At 37.5% G+C, this 13,619-nt stretch overlaps 1 protein-coding gene across 5 annotated transcripts in view; it reads right to left on the bottom strand.

Moving 5' to 3' along the window:
- The window catches only part of LOC136152686 (UDP-glucuronosyltransferase 2A1), a 52,258-nt gene that overhangs the window by 12,247 nt on the left and 26,392 nt on the right, over positions 1–13,619 (bottom strand). The gene's annotated exons all lie outside the window — the stretch shown is intronic.

Raw genomic sequence — 13,619 nt, 5'->3', positions numbered from 1 at the left:
TTTCATACTCATGATTTCTCTCCAATTAAATGGCCCTTGGCAGATTGCTACTGCTGCTGCTGCTAAGTCACTTCAGTCGTGTCTGACTCTATGAGACTCCTTTGATGGCAGCCCACCAGGCTCCCCAGTCCCTGGGATTTTCCAGGCAAGAGTACTGGAGTGGGGTGCCATTGCCTTCTCCGCATGGCAGATTAGCTGCATCGTATTAACACAAAGGACCTCCCTGATGACTTAACAGTAAAGAATCCACTGGCAATAGTAGAGATGTGGGGTTTGATCCCTGAGTCTGGAAGATCCCCTGGAGAAGGAAATGGCAACCCATTGCAAAATTCTTGCCTGGGAAATCCCATGGACAGAGAAGTCTGGGAGGCTACAGTCCATGGGGTCACAAGAGTCAGACATGACTTAGCAACTAAACCACCACAAACACCAAATCAGCTCTCAGGGGTTTTCTAATTTCCAATCAGAACTATCTTTCTACCTTTCAGCTTGTTACAGTTTCGGGTTCACTCACCTTGTTGAAGAATGCCACCAGTATCAATTTACCTTGTCTTGCTGAATCAAATCTCATCCCTTCATTGATTTGCTATTATTTTCTCCATAGGAAATCCCTGAGTAACTTAAACCTAATACAACCCCCTTTGGAATGCAGATTACACATGCATGGATTACTAGTATCACACATTTGAGTGTCACCTTGAAATGATGTTTTATGAAAAGGTTAGATTCTATATATTCATTTTAGGAGATTTGTAAAGAACAAGTATTTGCAAATTACTCAGTCAATCATTTGTATACACAAAAAATATGTGTTGCATCTAAGTAAAGAAAAATTCAGATGAGAATGTTCCTTTCTTAAAGATTCTATTCAGAAATGGTGCTTTTATGTACTCCAGGTTGAACATCCTTTTTGAAGAATTGTTACTATTTTGTAGTGTTTGGATATACGTCAGGAGTTTTATGTGCGTGTGTGTGCTCACCTGCTCAATTGAAGTTATATAGGCAATGATTTAACTTGATAATAAAAAAGCCATTTCCAAGGACACTTAGCTTGAAATTGCCAAAGACTGGATGAGAACAAAACACCACAGTTTTCCCACAAACATGCTTATGTTTTTTAGATGTGTTGCTCCATGTGTGTGACATCATGTCTTGATTACTAAGTCTTTAAGAGAAATCATAGTGCAAAATATTTTTGAAAGACATAGCTTAAAGTATTTTAGTACACCAATGTATACTTAGTACTTAAGTAAAGTACTTAGTACTTAGTAAAGTACTTAGTACTTTAGCATACTTAGTATACTAAAATTCTTTATTTGAAGCAGTTATGCACTGTATGAAATACATATCAACACAAGAACAAAATTGTGCTAAAGTATGAAAAAGTTGTAAATTTCTTAAGACATTCTAAATGTTAGGCTGAGAACCTGTAAAACAAAAATATGGAATTAAACTTTACCATCAGTCTTTTTTTCTGTTATTATTTTGTTACACAAAATGAGTTATAACCACAATAGAAAATTTACAAATAATTGATCAATGACCACTAAATTTGAATTACCATGGAAATATTGTTGCTGTTTGAATCTATTATTTTAATTCTTCATGATGAGTCTACTGAGACACCTTTTAATTTCAGAGAATTCTTAGAGGGAGCCTAAGTGTATGACAAAATGCTACATTGTAGATGAGACAGATTGAGGTAGTCAGCAGAGGACAGGTACCAATCTCTCAGTGGTAATTCATGCAAGCTGTAGATATTAATCCAGAGACAACCTTACTAGACTTTCTAGACTATTTATTTCTTTTAAAGACATGCTAGAAAACTAACATATATGATTTCTGTATCACAGTCTATGAATTAATATTTTATTTTTTTAGAGCAATTTTGGATGATAGAAAAATTGAGGGAAAAGTGGATATATTTCCCACATATACTTGTCTTCACACTTGCATAGACTATCCCATTATCAACATCTCCAACAGAATGGTACATTTGTTACAGTTGATGAACTCACACTGAAACATTATAATCACCCAAAGTTCACGGTTTACCTAATAATTAACACCGAGTATAAATTGAGTGATCTTAGACAAATAATAAAGACGTGTATCAATCATTATGGTATCACACAGAGTATTTTCACTGTTCCCAAATTCTTTTGTGCTCTGCGTTTTAATCCCCCACTTTCATCCCACACTCTGACAACCATTGGTCTTTTTGTTGTCTCCATAGTTTTGCCTTTACAGAATGTCAGAGTTTGAATCATTCCATACATAGACTTCTCAGCCCGGAATTTTTCCTTAATAATATGCACTAACGGTGCTCCCATGGTTTGATGTTTTTCTGGGACTTGATAACTCATTTTTTAGAGCTGAATAATATTCCTTCTTTAGATCTGCCACTGTTTATTCATTTACTACTTGGTTTATTCCAAGTTTGGGCAGTTATGAATGAAATTTCTATAAATATCTATAAACATGCACATTTTGTGTAAACATAAGTTCTCAATTCCTTTGAGTAAATACGAAGAAGTGTGATAGTATGTAAGAATTGGTTTACTTTTATAAGAAACCACTAAGTGTTTCCAAAGTGACTGCACCATTTTATTTCCCACTAGCTATAGCTTCTGTTTTACAACTTCTGAGCTTTTGGAGTTGTCAGTGATCTGCATTTTAGTCATTTTAATAGATGTGCAATAGTTATTTCATTATTATCATTATAATCTGCATCTCTTTCCAAAAAAATTACATGGAGCATTTTTTATATACTTATTTGTCAAATATCTATCTTCTTGTGCAGTTCATTATTATCTTTGTCCCACTATTTAATCAGGTGTCATTATTTCTTCTTGGGGTGTTGTAAGTGTTTTTAAAAACATTTTGGTTCCTTATCAGACATGTCTGATGCAAGCATTGTCTCCTATTCAGTGCCTTTGCATTTCTTTCTCTTGACATTGTCTTTCACAGAGCAGAAATTTCTCTTTTTTTTTTTTTTTTTTTTTTGAATGTGATAGAAATTATCCCCTCAGCTTCTGTCCTCTAGAAATGACTATAAAGTATGTCAGTATAATTTTATCTTTGAATTCATTTCTGCTACAATGTTTTCACCTCTTCTTGTTTGCTTTTTCTCAGGACTTGCATCTCTCTGTTTATTCAGAACATCTGTTCTTGCATACTGTCTACTTTATCCATTAGATCCCTTAGCATATTAATCAATGTTGATTTCAAACCTTGTTTTGATAATTACAGCATTCTTGCCATCTCTGGTTCTGACGATTGCTCTGTCTACTCAAAGTGTGTTTTTGCCTTTTGATGTGCCTTGTAATTTTCACTTGATAGCAAGACATGATATAACTGGGTGAAAGAGACTATTCTAAACAGGCATTTGAAAGGCAGTGGTGAGTTGGGGAGAGAAGCATTCTATGGTCCTAAGATTAGTCTCAGTATTTTACTGGCTCTAAGCCTCTGTATTCTTCAAAACTATCTCTCAGGTTTTTCTCCCACCTTATATAGGGCAGGATGGTCTGGAGTTGGGTATATCCCTTTTCTATTCAGTAGTTTAGAGGGGCTTAGAGTCAGGTATTCTTCTTGCCTCCGGTCAGTTAGGCTCTGATAATCCCTAGCACACTGTGCACCAGTTAACTAGTTTACCCTGAGGACAGACTTGTTAGGATGAACAGAGGGCTCTGATTTCTTTCAAAATGATTCTTTTCCTCTTCCCCTAACTGGAAGCAAGGGCTATTTCTTTGATTTTTATTATGAAAAACTGGTTGAGCTCCTGGAAAGAAATCTCACAATATTGTGGGGACTCCCCTCTGATCAGGTCGTTAATATCTTTTTTGTATAGTTCTTCTGTGATCCAGATAACCATGATGGTGTGATCACTCACCTATAGCCAAACATCCTGGAGTGTGATGACAAGGGGGCCACAGGAAGCATCACTGTGAACAGAGCTAGTAGAGGTATTGGAATTCCATTTGAGCTATTTAAAATCCTAAAAGGTGAAGCTGTGAGAGTGCCGCACTCAATAGGCCAGCAAATATGGAAAACTCAGCAGTGGCCGCAGGACTGGAAAAGGTCAGTTTTCATTCCAATTCCAAAGAAAGACAATGTCAAGAAACGTTCAAACTACTGCACAACTGCACTCATCACACACACTAGCAAATTCTCCAACTTAGGCTTCAACAGTATATGAACCTAGAACTTCCAGATGTTCAAGCTAGATTTAGAAAAGGCAGAGGAATCAGAGACAAAATTGCCAACATCTGTTGAATCATTGAAAAAGCAAGAGAATTTTAACAAAAAAAGTCTACTTTTGCTTTATTGACTACACTAAAGTCTTTGACTATGTGGACCACAACAAACTGGAAAATTCTTTAAGAGATGGGAATACCTGACCACCTCCTGAGAAATCTGCATGCAGGCAAGAAGCAACAGTTAGAACTGGACATGGAACAACAAACTGGTTCCACATCCAGAAAGGAGTACATTAAGGCTGTATATTGTCACCCTGCTTATTTAACTTCTATGCAGAGTATATCAAGCTAAATGCAGGACTGGATGAAGCACAAGCTGGAATCAAGATTGCCAGGAGAAATATCAATAACTTCAGAGATGCAGATTGCACTAACCTTATGGCAGAAAGTGAAGAGGAACTAAAAAGCCTCTTGATAAAAGTGAAAGAGGAGAGTGAAAAAGCTGGTTTAAAACTCAACATTCAAGAAACCAAGATCATGGCATCTGATCCCATCACTATTTCCCCAGCAAATAGTTGGAGAAACAATGGAAACAGTGACAGACTTTATTTTCTTGGGTTCCAAAATCACTACAGATGGTGACTCCAGCCATGAAATTAAAAGATGCTTGCTCCTTGGAAGAAAAGCTATGACCAACCTAGAAAACATATTAAAAGACAGAGACATTACTTTGGCAATAAAGGTCTGTCTAGTCAAAGCTATGCTTTTCCAGTAGTCATGTATGGATGTGAGAGTTGTACCATAAAGAAAGATGAGCACCAAAGAATTGATGCTTTTGAACTGTGGTTTGGAGAAGACTCTTGAGAGTCCCTTGGACAGCAAGGACAGCAAGCCAGTCAATCCTAGAGAAAATCAGTTCTTTATATTCATTTGGAAGGACTGATGCTGAAGCTGAAACTCCAATACTTTGGCCACCTGATGCGAAGAACTGATTCATTGGAAAAGACCCTGATGCTGGGAAAGATTGAAGGCAGGAGGAGAAGGGAATGCCAGAGGGTGAGATGGTTGGATGGTGTCACCGACTCAATGAACATGAGTTTGAGCAAGCTCTGGGAGTTTGTGATGGACAGGTAAGACTGGCATACTGCAATTCATGGGGTCACAAACAGTTGGACATGACTGCATGACTGAATTGAACTGAACCCTATGACTTGTTCCCACTGGATTTTTAAGCTTTCAGGTTTGTCCACAATAAATCTCCAGCAACTCATTAATTACAGTTCAGGTGTTCCTACTCAGGGTCTAGTTCCTGTGGTGATCTCCAATTCTGAGTCTCTGCTCTTGAATGTCTCTTTAGACAACCTGAAACTCTGTTTACTTCAGGAGAATATACAGTTTTGTTATTAGAATGAATGTGAGAGTTTGATTATTTCAATAATATAAAAAAGATGAAATGGCAGCTACAATTTCTGTGTATGAATTGAGTATAACTAAATTGTGTATTTCAACTTATAATTTTGAATAATTTTAAAAGAGATTCATAAAATATGCAGATTAGAATTATAAAGTCTTGCTGAAACCCTTTATGGAAAATAAATAAAGCTGTTATGCTCATTGATAGGAAAATAAAAATTCAGAAAGTTGTTCATTGTCTCCAAATTTATCTACAGATTCCTTGTGCATGCTTCCATGCTCAGTCACTTCAGTCATGAAATGAATCTATGGACTGTAGCCAGCCAGGCCCTTTTGTCCATGGGATTCTCCAGGCAAGAATACTGGAGTGAGTTGCCATGCCCTCCTCCAAGGAATCTTCCCGACTCAGAGATAGAACCCCTGTCTCCTGCATCTCCTGCATTTCAGAAGGATTCTTTACCCACTGATTCACTGTGATTCCTTGTATTTCTCACTAAATCTCAAAATCCCAAGATTCATGAAACTTAACATTTTTTTTTTTTTTTTAGAATTTCACATTTAATTTTAGAAATCTATTTAGAAGAGCAAAGGGCTAAGAATAATCAAGGTATTCCAGAAGAGCTACTAGGAGAGAGGCTGTTATCCTTCCAGATATTTTGAACAGGATGACCAAATAAGATATCCATCATGTACCCCCACCCGCCCCTAACAACAATGATTTGGCATTTATTCACAGACATATGTGTCTTGTGGGAGCCCTGAGATTCAGACAGGAGATTGTGAAATCTGGGTACAGTCCAAGACAGACAATGATCTTTTGAGAAGGGAGGCTTGCAACCAGATGACTGATCCAGAGAGTGGGTTCCAGGCTGCAGACATGGCAACAAGTTCTGTACCGCTGAGAACTCAGCTGTAGTATGTTTCTCTCTGGCTCTGTTACTAAGATATGCCAAGGAAACCAAGAGGAGCCATGCCCACTTGACCACTCCATGTTGAGTGATAAACATCCAGACTTCTGTCCCAGCTATAGACCTTGAAGTGGCCCACAGCTGGCTCAAACCCTGTGGGATCCCCAGAGGCAAGTTGGACAAACTTGGTCAGGCTGTGGATTCTGAGAAGGCCCTGTAACTGGGCTGTTTCCTGTCCAAGCCACAGTCCTCAAGTAGCCCAGCTGGCAGAGCAACCAGGCAGGAAGCACTCTTGTCTGCACCTCAGGATCCTGAAAGTTTCCTCTGCTGAACTCCAGTCTCCTCATGACCTGTCTGCCAACAGCCCTGAGGGTTCAGGGACACAGAGGGAATCACTCTAATCTGCAACCTAGAGATTCTGTAAAGATTCCAGACTTGATTTCAGACCTTTCTAGCCACCATCTGAGAGCTGTCACAGTAACATGCAGACTAAGCAATAGACACTCAAAAGCGGTGTCCCCAGAGATGCTGAAGAGTTCCCTACTTAGCTGCAACCCCATCACAGCTACAGTCCATTTGCAGACCTGCTGCTCAGGGATCCAGTAGGAGACAGTTCTGTCTGTGTTCTCAGAGGTCCTGAAAAGGCCCTAAACTCAGTTCCAGCCCCTTCTAACTACAGTTCATATGTCTACTTTTGGATGGGTGGATAGAGAGAATGTGGTATATACATACAATGGAATATTACTCAGCAATGAAAAAGCGTGAAATGCTGCCATTTGTGACAAAATGAATGAAACTTATGCTAAGTGAAATATGTCAGACAGAGAAAAACAAATAATGTATGATGTCACTGAAATGTGGAGTCATTTTTTTTTTTTTTTTGAAATGTGGACTCTTAAAAAAAAAAAGCCACCTCAAAGAGGAGAGGAGATTGGTGGTTTTCAAAAACAGGTAGGGATGAGGCAATTTAGGGAGATGTTGATCAGAGGGTACAAACTTTCAGTTATGTGGTGAATAAGTTCTGGGGATCTAATATTCAGTATGGTGACTAATAGTATGGTTAACAATACAATATTATATATTCAAAAGTTCCTAAGAGAGTAGATATTAAATGTTCTTACCACAAAAGTAAGTAAATATGTGAGGTTATTATTATGGTGAAAATTTTTCTACACTTCTCTGTATAGCAAGTTGTCATGCTGTGCACTTTAAACTTTGACAATGTTATATGTCAATTATCTCTTTTTTTTTTTTTGGCCATGCCGTATATCAGGTGGGAACTGAATTCATCAACCAGAGAAGGAACCCATACCCCCCTGCAGTGGAAGCATAGAGTCTTAATCACAGGACCCCCAGGGAAGTCCAGTTATGTCTTAATAAAGCTAGAAACAAGAACAAATATAGAAGAAATCAAATATCATAATGAATCAAAGAAAAACCACTTAAGTAGTGAAATTCTTAATGATACAGGAAGCATTGCAGATAAGTAGGAAAAAGAAAAAGCTTTGAATAAATTATAATGGTACAACTCTGTATCCCTGGGCAATAGTAGGAAGAAAAAAGAGAGAGAAGAGGGGTAGAGAAGGAAGGAGATGAGAAGGAGGAAGAAGGGAGAGCAAAAGAAGAAAGGTAAAAAGAAGAGAAACAGCCTAACATACAAAATACAGAAAAATAAATTACTAAGTAGATTAAAATCTTCAAAAGCTAAACCATGATTTCTCTGAGGACCATATAAAAGGAAATCTTCATGCTTTTAGAGTAAGAAAGGATTTGTTCAAGTGTTTAAAAAAAAAAAATGGCTAATTATTTTATTTCATTAAGTTTAAAACCCAAAGGTCTTCATATGATATTTAAGAGAACGAGAAGCACATCATAAACTACCAAAGTCTCTACAGTACAAGAAATTAACAAAGGCTTGTCTAGACTATAAAAAGAATTTACTGAAACAACAATGAAGACACAAGAAACCCTTTAGAAAAAAATGGACTAACAACAAGAGAAGGATGTCCATGGAAAAGAAACAAAAATAGCCCATAAAATATGAAAAGTTACTCAAGCCAGTAATAATGAAGGACATCTAAATGAAACCTAAGATAGTATTTCAGATCTATCACTTTGACAAAGCTCAGAAAAATCATTTCTTTGGGGGATTATAAAATTACAACATGTTGACAGTTGCTGAACTTTGTAAACCTGATAAATATCATTGCACATATGTGAATTTTATGGTATGTCAATTAGTCCTCGTTGATTAATAAAACTCATTCAACAATATGCTGTCTAAAGATGTACGATGAGAAATAAAATACTGTGCTGGTTAAGACAAAAATTTTTATAGTCTTGGTTAAAGTATGATTTTTTGACAAAAGTATGAAACTACCTAGTAGGGGAAAATACAGATAAAGATTTAAACATAGATATATGGTGTCTATCATGTTGGCATGTTTGCTTCTACCACAGAGGGCATACACAAGAATGTTCATAATAGCAGTATTATATAATAAATTATAAATAGTTGTGTGCGTGCTAAATCTCTTCAGTTGTGTCTAACTCTGCAAACCTATGGATTATAGCCGCCAAGCTCCTCTGTCATGGGATCCTCCAGGCAAGAAAACTGCAGTGAGTTGCTATGCTCTCCTCCAGGGGATCTTCCCAACCCCAGGATTGAATGTCTCCTATGTCTCCTGCTTGGCAGGCGGATTCTAAACACTAGCGCCACCTGGGAAGCCCAAGTAGCTAGTTGTTGATACACAAAATATCAGGTATACAACAGAATACTATCTATAGAACTTTAAAAAAAAGAAAACACATGATTGCATCCTAAAAATTATTTTGCATAAATAACACTTCTATGTTTGTATGTATAATATTAGAAAATTAAATTTTAGAGTATTAAAGAAATCATATATAATGATAGATGTAAAGTTTCCAAGAAAATATTCACCAAAGTCAGGCTTGTGGTTTCTACTGACAGAAGAGCATTTCTAAAGACTGTAACGATCTATTTCTTAACTTGCTTTATAAGGCATACAGAAGTTTATTTTATTATTTCTCTCAACTATATACTTACATCTCTTCAGTTTTTATTGGTATGATATTTTCTAAAATATGAAATTACATGTATAATATTTTAAAATATATAAAATATTTATATCTGTTGATTTATATTGATAAATTTCTGAGTCGACTGAGGGACTTGAAAAGATGTCTGTAATGCCCATCATAGAAAATTAAGGATTTAGATATCCTAAAATGCCAGACCAATTAGAGATCAATAGGATAAAGAGTCCAAAGAAAATGGAATAATTGCTGGCTACCTAAGAAAAGATCTGAGGATAAGAGCTAAATCATTCAAAAATTTTAGAGGGCACTGTAGTAGAAATGTAGGTACAAATTTTGGGGAAATGCTTCTTTCTTTTTTTTGGTAACAACAGATCTGGAACAATCTAAGTATAGCTTTCACTCTAGACAAATTAAATGATTTGTTACATACATTCATATGAATATTACTAAATCAATTTAAAGAATAATGTAGGTTTTAATATATTGTGAGGAAAGATGTCAAATCTATATTAAGTGAAAATAGGTAAAGATGAATATCACTGTTCCTACTGGTAAAAAAAAAAAAAAAATATATATATATATATATATACACACACACATATATACATAGGCAAGGCAAGTGTTAGTTGCTCAGTTGTATCTGATTCTTTGCGATCCCATGGACTATAGCTCTCCAGGCTCCTCTGTCAATGGAATTCTCTGGACAAGAATACTGAAGTGGGTAGCCATTTCCTTCTGCAGGGGATCTTCCCAACTCAGGGATCAAACCCAGGTCTCTTGCATTGCAGGCAGATTTTTGACCATCTGTGCCACCAGGGAAGCCCATATATACATGTACATATATATATATATATATATATACACACACACACACATACATACATACACATACACACACACACCCATACACATAAATTTATGTTTAATAGTTAGACAATATCTTAATGTAAAGGCAAAAGAGTGGTTATGTAGGAAAAACATAAATCAATTATCATTCATTATATATATAATTTTGTTCCATTCAAAATTTTAGCAATTTGTACTAGCTATTTTTTCATTACATCAAGAATTAAATTATACTCATAGTGTCTTCAGAATTGCTTAATAAAGATGAAAGAGTAGAGCAATGAAAATCTCGTTTACCTACAGTAAATGAGAAACCTGTTAAGGGTGGTAAAGTTAAAAATTGGCCATTGATCCTAAGGACTACATATTTTGTATAACATGTACCCATACAGAATCCTTTACCTTTTCTATAGTTGTGCATAATACAACAAATGTCTCAGAAAGTTATCAGTTAGAACTAGGACTGCATCTCTAGTTATCAGAATATATTTCTAGTTCTGTGTTTTTCATTTGTTTCTGAAAGAAGAATTGAGGCCAAGGTACTGGTCTTATTTATCTCAAATCCATAGAGCCTAACACTTTGCCTACACCGAGAAAGCACTTGTGTGTGCCTGCTCAATCACTTCGGAGAAGGCAATGGCACCCCACTCCAGTACTCTTGCCTGGAAAATCCCACAGACAGAGGAACCTGTCCCCCTGTCAGTCCATGGGGTCGCCAAGAGTCGGACATGACTGAATGACTTCACTTTCACTTTTCACTTTCATGCATTGGAGAAGGAAATGGCAACCCGCTCCAGTGTTCTTGCCTGGAGAATCCCAGGGATGGGGGAGCCTGGTGGGTTGCCGTCTATGGGGTCGCACAGAGTCGGACACAGCTGAAGCAACTTAGCTTCAGCAGCAGCAGCTCAATCCCTTCACTCCTATCCAACTCTGTAACTCTATGGACTGTAGCCCACCAGGCTCCTCTGTCCTTGGGATTTCCCAGAAAAGAACACTTTTTGGGTTGGCATGCCCTCCTCCAGGGGATCTTCCTCACCCAGGGATCAAACCCGTGTCTCCTGCATTGCTGGTGGATTCTTTACTACTGAGCAACCAGGGAAACCCTCAGGAATGTTTATTGGTTGCTATGTTATTTATTGCTAAATCAACACAGTGTAAATTCAAAGTCATGTGTAAAGCTAAGGATTTTTAAAGTGCCTTTTTTTAAAAAATCTTAGTTCTGTATAACAATGTGTCTATAAAAACCAGTGTTATGGACTGAGCTGTGTTCCTCTTTTATTAAAACACTGAAGTCTGACAGTATTTGAAGGTAGATCTTTTAAAGGCAATTAATGTAAATGAGATCATAAGAGTGGGCCCTAATCCAGTATGACAGATCACCTTATAAGAAGAATAAGAGACCCTAGGATATATATATGGGCTTCCCAAATGGCGCGAGTGGAAAAGAACCTGCCTGCCAATGCAGGAGACATGAGACACAAGTTCAATCTGGTCAGGAAGACCCCCTGGAGAAGGACCTGGCAACCCACTTCAGTATTCTTGCCTGGGAATCTCATGGGCAAAGGAGCCTGATGAGCTACAGTCCATAAGGTTACCAGGAGTAGGACGCGACCGAAGGGACTCAGCAGGCACGCAGGATGTGCATACACAGAGCAAAGACCATGAGAGGTCATAGCCAGAAAGCGGGCATCCGCAAGCTGTTCAGATAGGCCTTAAGCAAAACCAGCCCTGACAAAACTCTGGTCTTGGACTTCTAGCTTGCCAAACTGAGAGAAAATAAATTTCTGGTTTTAATGCCACCCAATCTTTTAAATTTAGTTATAACAGCCCTAGCAAACTACTACATTAAGGAAGTTAAATTAGTCAAGAATTCTAATACCCAGTATGATCTTTGTTAGTTCCTGTTTCTTCACGACTCTCAAATTGTATTTGGAGTGGTAATAAATGCTGGGGAGAGTGTGGGGAGATGGGTACACTCCTACACTGTTGGTGGGAATGTAAGTTGATACAGTCACTATAGAAAACAGTCGGAAATTTCCTCTAAAACGTAAAATTAAAATTACCATAGGATTCAACAATCCCATCCATGGACATATGGAAAAAAACTATAATTAAAAAAGATACATGCACCCCTATGTTCTTAGCAACAATATTCATAGTTGTCAAAACATGGAAACAGCCTAAATGCCCATCAACAGATGAATAGATCAAGAAGCTATAACACACACACATATATATATAAAACACGTATATAACACATATATAACACATACATATATCAGAATGCTACTCAGTCATAGAAGAAAATGAAATAATTCCATTTGCAGCAACATGGAAGCAACTAGAGATTATCATTGTCAAGAAGCAACGGTTAGAACTGGACATGGAACAATGGACTGGTTCCAAATCAGGAAAGGAGTATGTCAAGTCTGTATATTGTCACCTTGTTTATTTAATTTCTATGCAGAGTACATCATGCGAAATGCCTGGCTGGATGAAGCACAAGCTGGAATCAAGATTGCTAGGAGAAATATCAATAACCTCAGATATGCAGATGACACCACCCTTATAGCAGAAAGTGAAGAGGAACTGAAGAGCCTCTTGATGAAAGTGAGAGAGGAGAGTGAAAAAACTGGCTTAAAACTCAACATTCAAAAAATGAAAATCATGGCATCCGGTTCCATCACTTCATGGCAAAGAGATGGGGAAACCATGGAAACAGTGACTGATTTTATTTTCTTGGGTTCCAAAGTCACTGCAGATGGTGACTGAAGCCTTGAAATCTGGAGAAATTTGATGTTGGAGAAGACTCTTGCAAGTCTCATGGACAGTAAGGAGATCAAACCAGGACTGATGCTGAGGTTGAAGCGTCAATACTTTGGCCACCTGATGTGAAGAACTGACCCATTGGAAAAGACCGTGAAGCTGGGAACGATTGAAGGTAGGAGGAGAAGGGGACGACAGAAGATGAGAAGCTGGGATGGCATTTCCAGCTAGATGGACATGGGTTTGAGCAGGCTCTGGGAGTTGGTTATGGACAGGGGAACCTGGTGTACTGCAGTCCATGGGGTCACAGAATCAGACACAACTGAGCAACTGAACTGAACTGATACATATGTGTAACTCAATCACTATGTTATATTGCAGAAATTATTGCATTTTAAATCAACTATACTTCAATTAAAAACAA

This window comes from Muntiacus reevesi, chromosome 22 (assembly GCF_963930625.1).
Source record: "Muntiacus reevesi chromosome 22, mMunRee1.1, whole genome shotgun sequence".
Classification (NCBI taxonomy): Eukaryota; Metazoa; Chordata; class Mammalia; order Artiodactyla; family Cervidae; genus Muntiacus; species Muntiacus reevesi.
The sequence above is the reverse complement of the archived record's forward strand: the minus strand, read 5'-3'. Positions and strand labels throughout refer to the sequence as shown.